At 45.6% G+C, this 11,088-nt stretch overlaps 1 pseudogene; it reads right to left on the bottom strand.

The window, feature by feature from the left end:
- Nucleotides 1–2,470: 2,470 nt before the first annotated feature.
- LOC147979989 (uncharacterized) lies at nucleotides 2,471–4,078 on the bottom strand (annotated as a pseudogene).
- Between the last annotated feature and the right edge of the window lie 7,010 nt (nucleotides 4,079–11,088).

Here is an 11,088-nt window from a genome sequence, read left to right as displayed (position 1 = left end):
CACACTAAGTGTTGTCTGACAGAGTCCATAACCAGCTTTCTAGAGTCCAGCCACTGCTGCAAATCAACTGGGGCAAGAGTATCAGATTCAGAAATTCCAAAATAGCGAGGAGCATGCCCATAGATTAGTTCAAAAGGAGACTTATCAAGAGCAGAATGCCAATTACTGTTATACCAGAACTCATAGAGGGAAAGCCATTTACTCCACTGATTTGGATGTGCACTTATGAAGCACCTCAGATAGCACTCCACTTGTTGGTTAACACGTTCGGTTTGACCAACAGTCTCAGGATGATATGCTGAACTCATGTTCAATTCTGTGCCAGTTTTTGAAATGAGCAATCTCCAAAAGTTGCTGGTAAATATAGGATCACGATCAGACACAATGAGCCTAGGCATTCCATGGAGCTTGTACACATTATCTATGAACACCTCTGCAACTTTCTGAGCATTAAAAGGGTGCTTGAGAGGAATGAAGTGACCATATTTAGAGAACTTGTCCAGCACAACCAAGATACAGTCATAATGAGAGGAAGGAGGAAGACCAGATATAAAGTCCATAGTCACAGTATCCCAAGCTTTGTTAGGAACAGGCAGAGGGGATAAAAGGCCAGGGTAATTCACCCTTTCTGGTTTTGCTTGCTGGCAAGTCAGACAAGACTGCACTTGTGCTTTAATAAACTGCTTCATACCACACCACTTGAACAGAGACCGAATACGTTTATATGTGACAGGGAAACCAGAGTGGCCCCCCAGAGGACTGTCATGAAAAGCAGAAAAAATCCTGAGATGTAAAACAGGGTCCTGGCCTAACCAGATGCATGACTTGTACCTCAGAAGCCCATTAATGAGAGTAAAATTAGGTTTAGACCCAGGGGCTACTGCTAATTGCTGCAAAATGGCCCGGGCTTTGGTATCACCCACATAAATGTTAGCAATGTCAGACAACCAAGAAGGTTGAGCTCTAGAAATAAGAAACATCTGAGAAGGATCAGGGGGTCTCCTTGATAAAGCATCAGCAGCAGAATTTGCAGAACCTTGCTTATATTGAATTTGGTAATTAAATCCTAGGAGTTTAGTTAAGCACTTTTGTTGCCAAGGAGTGTGTAGTCTATGATCCTGTAAATGTGCTAAACTTTTCTGGTCAGTTTTGATAGTGAACTGCTAGACCTGCAGGTAAGATCTCCACTGATCAACTGCAAGTAAAATAGCCAAGTATTCCTTCTCATAAATAGACAACCCTCTATTCCTAGGGCCCAATGCTTTGCTGACAAATGCTAGAGGATGACCTTGTTGCATCAAAACAGCTCCAACTCCATATTCACATGCATCAGTTTCTATAGTGAAAGGTTTGGAAAAATCAGGTAAGGCCAACACTGGAGCAGAGACTAGTGCCTATTTCAACACAGTAAATGCTTCTTCAGTTACAGAAGTCCACACAAATGGCACACCCTTTTTCAATAGTTCTGTAAGGGGCTTAGCAATAATGCCATAGTGCTTAATAAATTTCCTGTAGTAACCACTCAGACCAAAGAAACCTCTGACCTCCTTCACAGTGACAGGAGTAGGCCAATTTTGCACAGCCAGAATCTTACTGGGATCAGTAGCCACTCCCTTGGAACTGATCACATGGCCTAAATAAGAGATTTCCTGTTGAGCAAAAGCACATTTGGACAGCTTCACTTTCCACTGCTCTTTTTGCAAAATCTCCAACACTTGTCTGACATTTTTTAAATGTTCACTATAAGTTTTACTGAACACTAGAATATCATCAAAGAAAACCAAGGCACATTTCCTCAAAACAGGAGACAAATCAAATTCATGGACCCTTGAAAAGTACCAGGTGCCTCACTCAGCCCAAAGGCCATGACAGTGAATTCATAATGGCCATTGTGTGTCTGAAAAGCAGTTTTATATTCCTCACCTGGTGCAAGCCTGATTTGATGATAGCCAGCTTTCAGATCTAGCTTAGAAAACCAACAGGCTCCAGCTAATTCATCTAATAGTTCATTAATAACTGGAATAGGGTATTTTCCTTTTATTGTGATAGCATTTAAGTGTCTGAAATCCACAACTAACCTCCAGGTACCTTCTTCCTTCTTTTTTACTAACAGAACAGGAGAAGAAAAAGGACTTTTACTGAATCTGATCATGCCCAAGGAAAGCAGTTCATGAATCTATTTCTCAAGCTCATCTTTGAGTTGAGGAGCAATTCGATATGGTCTGATAGAGACAGGTCTAGCTCCTGGAATAAGAGGGATATGATGATCATGAGCTCTTCAGGGAGGAAGGCCAGTGGGTGCTTCAAATACAGATGCAAATTCATCTAGAATTACTTGCATATCAGGAGCAACATCCCCTTTTCCATGGCACATAACAGCACTAACAGAGACCATGGTGACAGCAAATTCAGTAGGCAACAGGCCCTGTAATGTAACCATAGTGCCTTTCTGATGAAATGACAGCCACTTTTATATCCAATCCACTTGCATAGGACTGTGAAGAGCCAGCCAATCCAACCCCAAAATCCCATCATAGGAAGCCAATGGCAGGAACCTGAAATCAGATACAAAAGCAATACCACAACAAGTCCAGTGGCACTGTTTTAGACACTGTGAACAAGACAGAGCATCACCCCCTGCAACTGTCACTGAAACTGTAGGAGTGGACTGAACCCCTTGCAATTGATCAAAAAACTTGCTGTCTACAAAGGAATGAGTACTGCCAGAGTCAACTAGAAATATGAAAGAAAGCCCTTGCAACTGAACTTCAAGTTGTAATGTTGGAGCATTAGCATCTTTGCCCACTGCAGCAGCTGACAGACGCATAACATGGGCAGAGAAATTGTCATCATCAGAAACAGGAGAATCAACTCCCGACGTTTGCACATGATCAATAAGTTCATGCACGAAATGTAGCTGCACAGTAGATTTACAAAGATGATCCTTGGCCCATTTCTCTCCACAGACAAAACATAGGCCCTTAGCTCACCTATAAGATCGGAGAGCTGACCACTTATCTTCAGTGTGAACTGTTTTGACAGTTTCACAGACCTTGCGATCATCAGTCAGACGACCCTTAGGAGGAAGGGGCAATGGCAGGGCACCAGATTTGACGAGGGATGAAGAATTAAGGGGAGTGAGGCCCTCACCCAATTCCTCATGCAGCAGAGCCAAGTCATAAGCACCATCAAGGTCTTTAGGTTTTTGCAACGCGACAGCAACTCGAACTCCTGGTTTCAGACCATTGAGGAAATGAGTGGTGTAGTGCAGCGAATTGGGGGCATCTTCATAAGCAGACAATTGGTCGTACAAATCAGCAAAACGATCAACATAATCAACCATTGTTCCTGTTTGAGCGATACGAAATAGTTGCCTGAGCAGGGTTTGGTGCTGATTCCGACCGAAACGGCTCTGTAGGCTGCTGCAAAATTCAGTCCAAGTTGCATTCGGCTGCCGTCGTTGCATTGATTCCAGCCAACGAGCTGCAGCACCCTCAAACTGGGCTGAAGCGAGAGAAATCCAGCGATGGGCTTGTGTACCCCATAGCCTGAACTGATCCTCACAACGATTCTGCCACAGACGCGGATTTGCTCCATCAAACCGAGGCAACTCAGAACGAACCCCCAACGAAAAAGTCTCTCCCATATCTACTGAAACTGGATCACGCGAACTACTAGCCCGATGCAACAATTGGGGATCACGAGCACCACGACATAGGGGAGGAACGTACGGCAGACCTTTCCCTCGCAGAGCAAAATCGATGTTACCTCCATCAGAGAAATTTTCCCCACGCTCGGAAGCGCGCGTGCCCGCTATAGGCGACCCCACCCGCCGTGGCGGCGGCTCCTTCGACTGCTCAGCACGGATCTGCTCGATCTCCATGTTCAGCTCCGCTCGGACCCCATCAACTCATGCCTAAATCAGACCATCCAGAGCGGAAGTATTGGAATCGATCAATTTGCTCATAGCCTCGAGGAGGTGCTCACCTTGATCCTTGAGACGCCGGCTCAAATCGGCCGCGAAATCGGCGCGAAGAAGCTCATACACGCCCCGCCCCTCCTCTGACAGCCGCTCCATGGCCGCCGCTCATCGCCGTTCCCGCCACCGTGTGCCGTGCTGGTGCCGAGGAAGCCCCAGGACCACTGTATCTGATACCAACTATGAGCAACTCGCTAGATCTGGTGGAATTCGAGCTAGGGTTTCAATTGAAATCGAGAAAGGGGAAGGAGTTTGCGTAGCTGATCTGCCCAACCGCCCACACAGCTACAAAAGGTACAAGCATCGGCCGAAGCCGCCGTCCGGTTCCTTCCTACCTATTACAATCGACACTACTGGCTATTTAAAGGTAGTGACCGTTAACACAGTTAACAGGCCCAAGATGGATCAACGAATTGTGCTGGCGTCCTTCTTTGCCTCCTGGGCCGGCTCGTCCCAAGCCCATCTCCAGTCCTTAAATCTTCAGCGCCCTCTTCGCGTGCCGGAACAGCTACAGTGCTGTCGCCTGTTGTCGGGCCGCTGACAGAAGGAAATTAAGCCCTGTCAGCAGGACGTGTGTACATACTGCAGCAATTGAAATCAGAGTCAAAATAAGGGATTGAGGTCCAAGTCAAAAGCGAAAACAATTTGTGACTCAGAAACGAATTTTAGGCCACGGACTCGGTCTCCGTTGTTGAACCGCCCTCGCCGCCACTGGTCTCCGCACCAAGCCCAGCCTCAGGCGCCGCCGTTAAGCCGCCTGTTCCTGCTGTGAGCCGCCGTTGAGCTGGCCTCATCTCCGCTGTCGCACCAAAACCACCCTGGTATCACCTCGCCTCCGGTATAAGTCGCTTCTGCCGCTTCCATGGCTTCGGTAAACCGTTTTGCAGCCATTGTGGCCTTGGCTCGTTTCAAGTCCGAGCCGCCCCTGCCAGATTATGCCTGGCCAGCCGCCCCTGCCGGATTATGCCTGGCCAGCCGCCCCTGCCGGATTATGCCTGGCCAGCCGCCCCTGCTGGATTATGCCTGGCCAGCAACCCCATGCCGGCTCCGCATCGACTCGCCAGGCCGCGCGTGGTCTACCTCTAAACCGCCATTGCTGGCTTACCTCGCTGTTGTTCCTTTGAGCTGCCCCCGCTGACGGTCCGTCCCCTCTGTGACTGACACCACCTCGTCGCACCGTGCTGGGTCGCCGGCGCCTCGTTATTTCGCCTCCGCGTCGCTCCACCGCCAGACCGCCGCCTCTGCTTTGGTCGGCCCCGAGACTCTGAGTCGGCGGTCCGTCCCCTGCAAAATGCGCCATTGAGCCGCCCTGGATCAACCCACTTCCATCGTGGCCGCGGTCCGCTTCATTCTACCCCGGGCTGGCCTCGCTGAGCCATCGTTTCGAGTCACCGGCCTACTCGCCCGCTGGCCACGCTCGAGCCGCTGCACCCCTGAGTCAACCGAGGACTGCCTCAACGCACCTGCGAGCTGCTGTCGGGCGTCGAGTTGCTATGGCCCTTGTTGCTAAGACGCCATCCTGTCTTGTGCTTCTCCTGCTGCTCCCGTATCGCGGCGCGGCCTGGGCTCCTCCGTCCCTGCCACAGGCCGCCCTGCCTCCAAGCCGTTTCATGCTCGTCCTACCGCGGCCACACCCGCGCATGTTTGAGCAGCCCGTTGTGGAACTCCTCCACCTTGAGTCGTTGCCGACCACCACGAACCTGTTGGGGAACGTAGTAATTTCAAAAAAAATCCTACGCACGCGCAAGACCATGGTGATGCATAGCAACGAGAGGGGAGAGTGTTGTCCACGTACCCTCGTAGACCGAAAGCCGAAGCATTAGCACAACGCGGTTGATGTAGTCGTACGTCTTCACGGTCCGACTGATCAAGTACGAAACGTACGGCACCTCCAAGTTCAGCACACGTTCAGCCCGATGACGTCCCTCGAACTCCGATCTAGCTGAGTGTTGAGGGAGAGTTCCGTCAGCACGACGCCGTGGTGACGATGTTGATATTCAACCGACGCAGGGCTTTGCCTAAGCATCGCTACAATATTATCGAGGTGGACTATGGTGGAGGGGGGCACCGCACACGGCTAATAGATCAATGATCAATTGTTGTGTCTATGGGGTGCCCCCTGCCCCCGTATATAAAGGAGCAAGGGGGGGTGCGGCCGACCATAGGAGGAGGCACGCAGGAGGAGTCCTACTCCCACCGGGAGTAGGACTCCCCTCCTTTTTCCTAGTTGGTTTAGGACTTGGGGGGGAAGGAGTGGAGGAGAAGGAAGGAAGGGGGGCGCCGCCCCCCTCTCCTTGTCCTATTCGGACTAGGGGGGAAGGGCGCGCGGCCAGCCCTTGCCTCCTCTCCTCTTCATCCACCTAGGCCCACTAAGGCCCATTTGATTCCCGGGGATTCCGGTAACCTCCCGGTACTCCGGTAAAATCCCGATTTTAATCGGAACACTTCCGATATCCAAACATAGGCTTCCAATATATCAATCTTCATGTCTCGATCATTTCGAGACTCCTCGTCATGTCTGTGATCACATCCGGGACTCCGAACAACCTTCGGTACATCAAAACATATAAACTCATAATATAATTTTCATCGTAACGTTAAGCGTGCAGACCCTACGGGTTCGAGAACTATATAGACATGACCGAGACACGTCTTCGGTCAATAACCAATAGCGGAACCTGGATGCTCATATTGGCTCCTACATATTCTACGAAGATCTTTATCGGTCAAACCGCATAACAACATACGTTGTTCGCTTTGTCATCGGTATGTTACTTGCCCGAGATTCGATCGTCGGTATCTCAATACCTAGTTCAATCTCGTTACCGGAAAGTCTCTTTACTCGTTCCGTAACACATCATCCCGCAACTAACTCATTAGTTGCATTGCTTGCAAGGCTTATAGTGATGTGCATTACCGAGTGGGCCCAGAGATACCTCTCCAACAATCGGAGTGACAAATCCTAATCTCGAAATACGCCAACCCAACAAGTACCTTCGGAGACACCTGTAGAGGACCTTTATAATCACCCAGTTACGTTGTGATGTTTGGTAGCACACAAAGTGTTCCTCCGGTAAACGGGAGTTGCATAATCTCATAGTCATAGGAACATGTATAAGTCATTAAGAAAGCAATAGCAACAAACTAAACGATCAAGTGCTATGCTAATGGAATGGGTCAAGTCAATCACATCATTCTCTAATGATGTGACCCCGTTTAATCAAATGACAACTCATGTCTATGGCTAGGAAACTTAACCTTCTTTGATTCAACGAGCTAGTCAAGTAGAGGCATACTAGTGACATACTGTTTGTCTATGAATTCACACATTTATAATGTTTCCGGTTAATACAATTCTAGCATGAATAATAAACATTTATCATGATATAAGGAAATAAATAATAACTTTATTATTGCCTCTAGGGCATATTTCCTTCAGTCTCCCACTTGCACTAGAGTCAATAATCTAGTTCACATCGCCATGTGATTTAATACCAATAGTTCATATCACCATGTGATTAACACCCATAGTTCACATCGACATGTGACCAATACCCAAAGGGTTTACTAGAGTCAATAATCTAGTTCACATCGCTATGTGATTAACACCCAAAGAGTACTAAGGTGTGATCATGTTTTGCTTGTGAGAGAAGTTTAGTCATTGGGTCTGCCACATTCAGATCCGTAAGTATTTTGCAAATTTCTATGTCAACAATGCTCTGCACGGAGCTACTCTAGCTAATTGCTCCCACTTTCAATATGTATCCAGATTGAGATTTAGAGTCATCTAGATCAGTGTCAAAATTTGCATCGACGTAACCCTTTACGACGAACCTTTTTGTCACCTCCATAATCGAGAAACATATCCTTTTTCCACTAAGGATAATTTTGATCTACTCCTAGATCACAATTGTACCCCTTGCCAAAAACAGTGTAGGGTATACAATAGATCTGGTACACAGCATGGCATATTTTATAGAACCTATGGCCAAGGCATAGGGAATGACTTTCATTCTCTTTCTATCTTCTGCCGTGGTCGGGCTTTGAGTCTTACTCAGTTTCACACCTTGTAACACAGGCAAGAACTCTTTCTTTGACTATTCCATTTTGAACTACTTCAAAATCTTGTCAAGGTATGTACTTATTGAAAAACTTATCAAGCGTCTTGATCTATCTCTATAGATCTTGATGCTCAATATGTAAGCAGCTTCACCGAGGTCTTTCTTTGAAAAACTCCTTTCAAAAACTCCTTTATAATTTGCAGAATAATTCTACATTATCTCCGATCAACAATATGTCATTCACATATACTTATCAGAAATGTTGTAGTGCTCCCACTCACTTTCTTGTAAATACAGGCTTCACCGCAAGTATGTATAAAACTATATGCTTTGATCAACTTATCAAAGCGTATATTCCAATTCTGAGACGCTTGCACCAGTCCATAGATGGATCGCTGGAGCTTGCATATTTTGCCAGCACCTTTAGGATTGACAAAACCTTTTGGTTGCATCATATACAACTCTTCTTTAAGAAATCCATTAAGGAATGTAGTTTCGACATCCATTTGCCAGATTTCATAAAATGTGGCAATTTGCTAACATGATTCGGACAGACTTAAGCATCGCTACGAGTGACAAAATCTCATCGTAGTCACCACCTTGAACTTTGTCAAAAACCTTTTTCCGACAAGTCTATCTTTGTAGATAGTAACACTACTATCAGCGTCTGTCTTCCTCTTGAAGATCCATTTATTTTCTATGGCTTGCCGATCGCAAGTCAACCAAAGTCCACACTTTGTTCTCATACATGGATTCCATCTCAGATTTCATGGCCTCAAGCCATTTTGCGGAATCTGGGCTCATCATCGCTTCCTCATAGTTCGTAGGCTCGTCATGGTCAAGTAACATGACCTCCAGAACAGGATTACCATACCACTCTGGCGCGGATCTCATTCTGGATTACCTACGAGGTTCGGTAATAACTTGATCTGAAGTTACATGATCATCATCATTAGCTTCCTCACTAATTGGTGTAGTAGTCACAGGAACAGATTCTGTGATGAACTACTTTCCAATAAGGGAGCAGGTACAGTTACCTCATCAAGTTCTACTTTCCTCCCACTCACTTCTTTCGAGAGAAACTCCTTCTCTAGAAAGGATCCATTCTCAGCAATGAATATCTTGCCTTCGGATCTGTGATAGAAGGTGTACCCAACATTTTCCTTTGGGTATCCTATGAAGATGCACTTCTCCAATTTGGGTTTAAGCTTATCAGGTTGAAACTTTTTCACATAAGCATTGCAACCTCAAACTTTAAGAAACGGCAGCTTAGGTTTCTTGCCAAACCATAGTTCATACGGTGTCGTCTCAACGGATTTGGATGGTGCCCTATTTAATGTGAATGTAGCTGTCTCTAATGCATAACCCCAAAACGATAGTGGTAAATCGGTAAGAGACATCATAGATCGCACCATATCTAATAAAGTACGGTTACGACATTCGGACACACCATTACACTGTGGTGTTCCAGGTGGCGTGAGTAGTGAAACTATTTCACATTGTTTTAACTGAAGGCCAAACTCGTAACTCAAATATTTTACTTCTGCAATCATATCGTAGAAACTTTTATTTTTGTTACGATGATTCTCCACTTTACTCTGAAATTCTTTGAACTTTTTAAATGTTTCAGACTTGTGTTTCATCAAGTAGATATACTCATATCTGCTCAAATCATCTGTGAAGATCAGAAAATAATGATACCTGCCGCGAGCCTCAATATTCATCGGACCACATACATCAGTATGTCTGATTTCCAACAAATCTGTTGCTCGCTCCATTGTTCCGGAGAACGGAGTCTTAGTCATCTTGCCCATGAGGCATGGTTCGCAAGCATAAAGTGATTCATAATCAAGTGATTCCAAAAGTCCATCAGTATGGAGTTTCTTCATGTGCTTTACACCAATATGACCTAAACGGCAGTGCCACAAATAAGTTGCACTATCATTATTAACTTTGCATCTTTTGGCTTCAATATTATGAAAATGTGTATCACCATGATCGAGATCCAACAAACCATTTTCATTGGGTGTATGACCATAGAAGTTTTTATTCATGTAAACAGAACAACAATTATTCTCTAACTTACATGAATAACCGTATTGCAATAAACATGATCCAATCATATTCATGCTCAACGCAAACACTAAATAACATTTATTTTAGGTTCAACACTAATCCCGAAAGTATACGGAGTGTGCGATGATGATCATATCAATCTTGGAACCACTTCCAATACACATCGTCACTTCACCCTTAACCAGTCTCTGTTCATTCTACAACTCCCGGTTCGAGTTACTACTCTTAGCAACTGAACCAGTATCAAATACCGAGGGGCTGCTATAAACACTAGTAAAGTACACATCAATAACATGTATATCAAATATAGCTTTGTTCAATTTGCCATCCTTCTTATCCACCAAATACTTGGGGCAGTTCCGCTTCCAGTGACCAGTCCCTTTGCAGTAGAAGCACTTAGTCTCAGGCTTAGGTCCAGACTTGGGCTTCTTTACTTGAGCAGCAACTCGCTTGCCATTCTACTTGAAGTTCCCCTTCTTCCCTTTGCCCTTTACTTGAAATTAATGGTCTTGTCAACCATCAACACTTGATGTTTTTCTTGATTTCTACCTTCGTCGATTTCAGCATCACGAAGAGCTTGGGAATCGTTTCCGTTATCCCTTGCATATTATAGTTCATCACGAAGTTCTCTTAACTTGGTGATAGTGACTAGAGAACTCTGCCAATCACTGTCTTATCTGGAAGATTAACTCCCACTTGATTCAAGCGATTGTAGTACCCACACAATCTGAGCACATGCTCACTGCTTGAGTTATTCTCCTCCATCTTTTAGCTATAGAACTTGTTGGAGACTTCATATCTCTCAACTCGGGTATTTGCTTGAAATATTAACTTCAACTCCTGGAACATCTCATATGGTCCATGACGTTCAAAACGTCTTTGAAGTCCCGATTCTAAGCCGTTTAAGCATGGTGTACTAAACTATCAAGTAGTCATCATATTGAGCTAGCCAAATGTTCGTAACATCTGCAT

The sequence above is a fragment of the Triticum urartu genome, chromosome 3A (assembly GCF_056163025.1).
Source record: "Triticum urartu cultivar PI428250 chromosome 3A, HENAU_Tu73, whole genome shotgun sequence".
Taxonomy (NCBI): Eukaryota; Viridiplantae; Streptophyta; class Magnoliopsida; order Poales; family Poaceae; genus Triticum; species Triticum urartu.
This window is presented reverse-complemented; position numbering and strand designations above follow the sequence as displayed.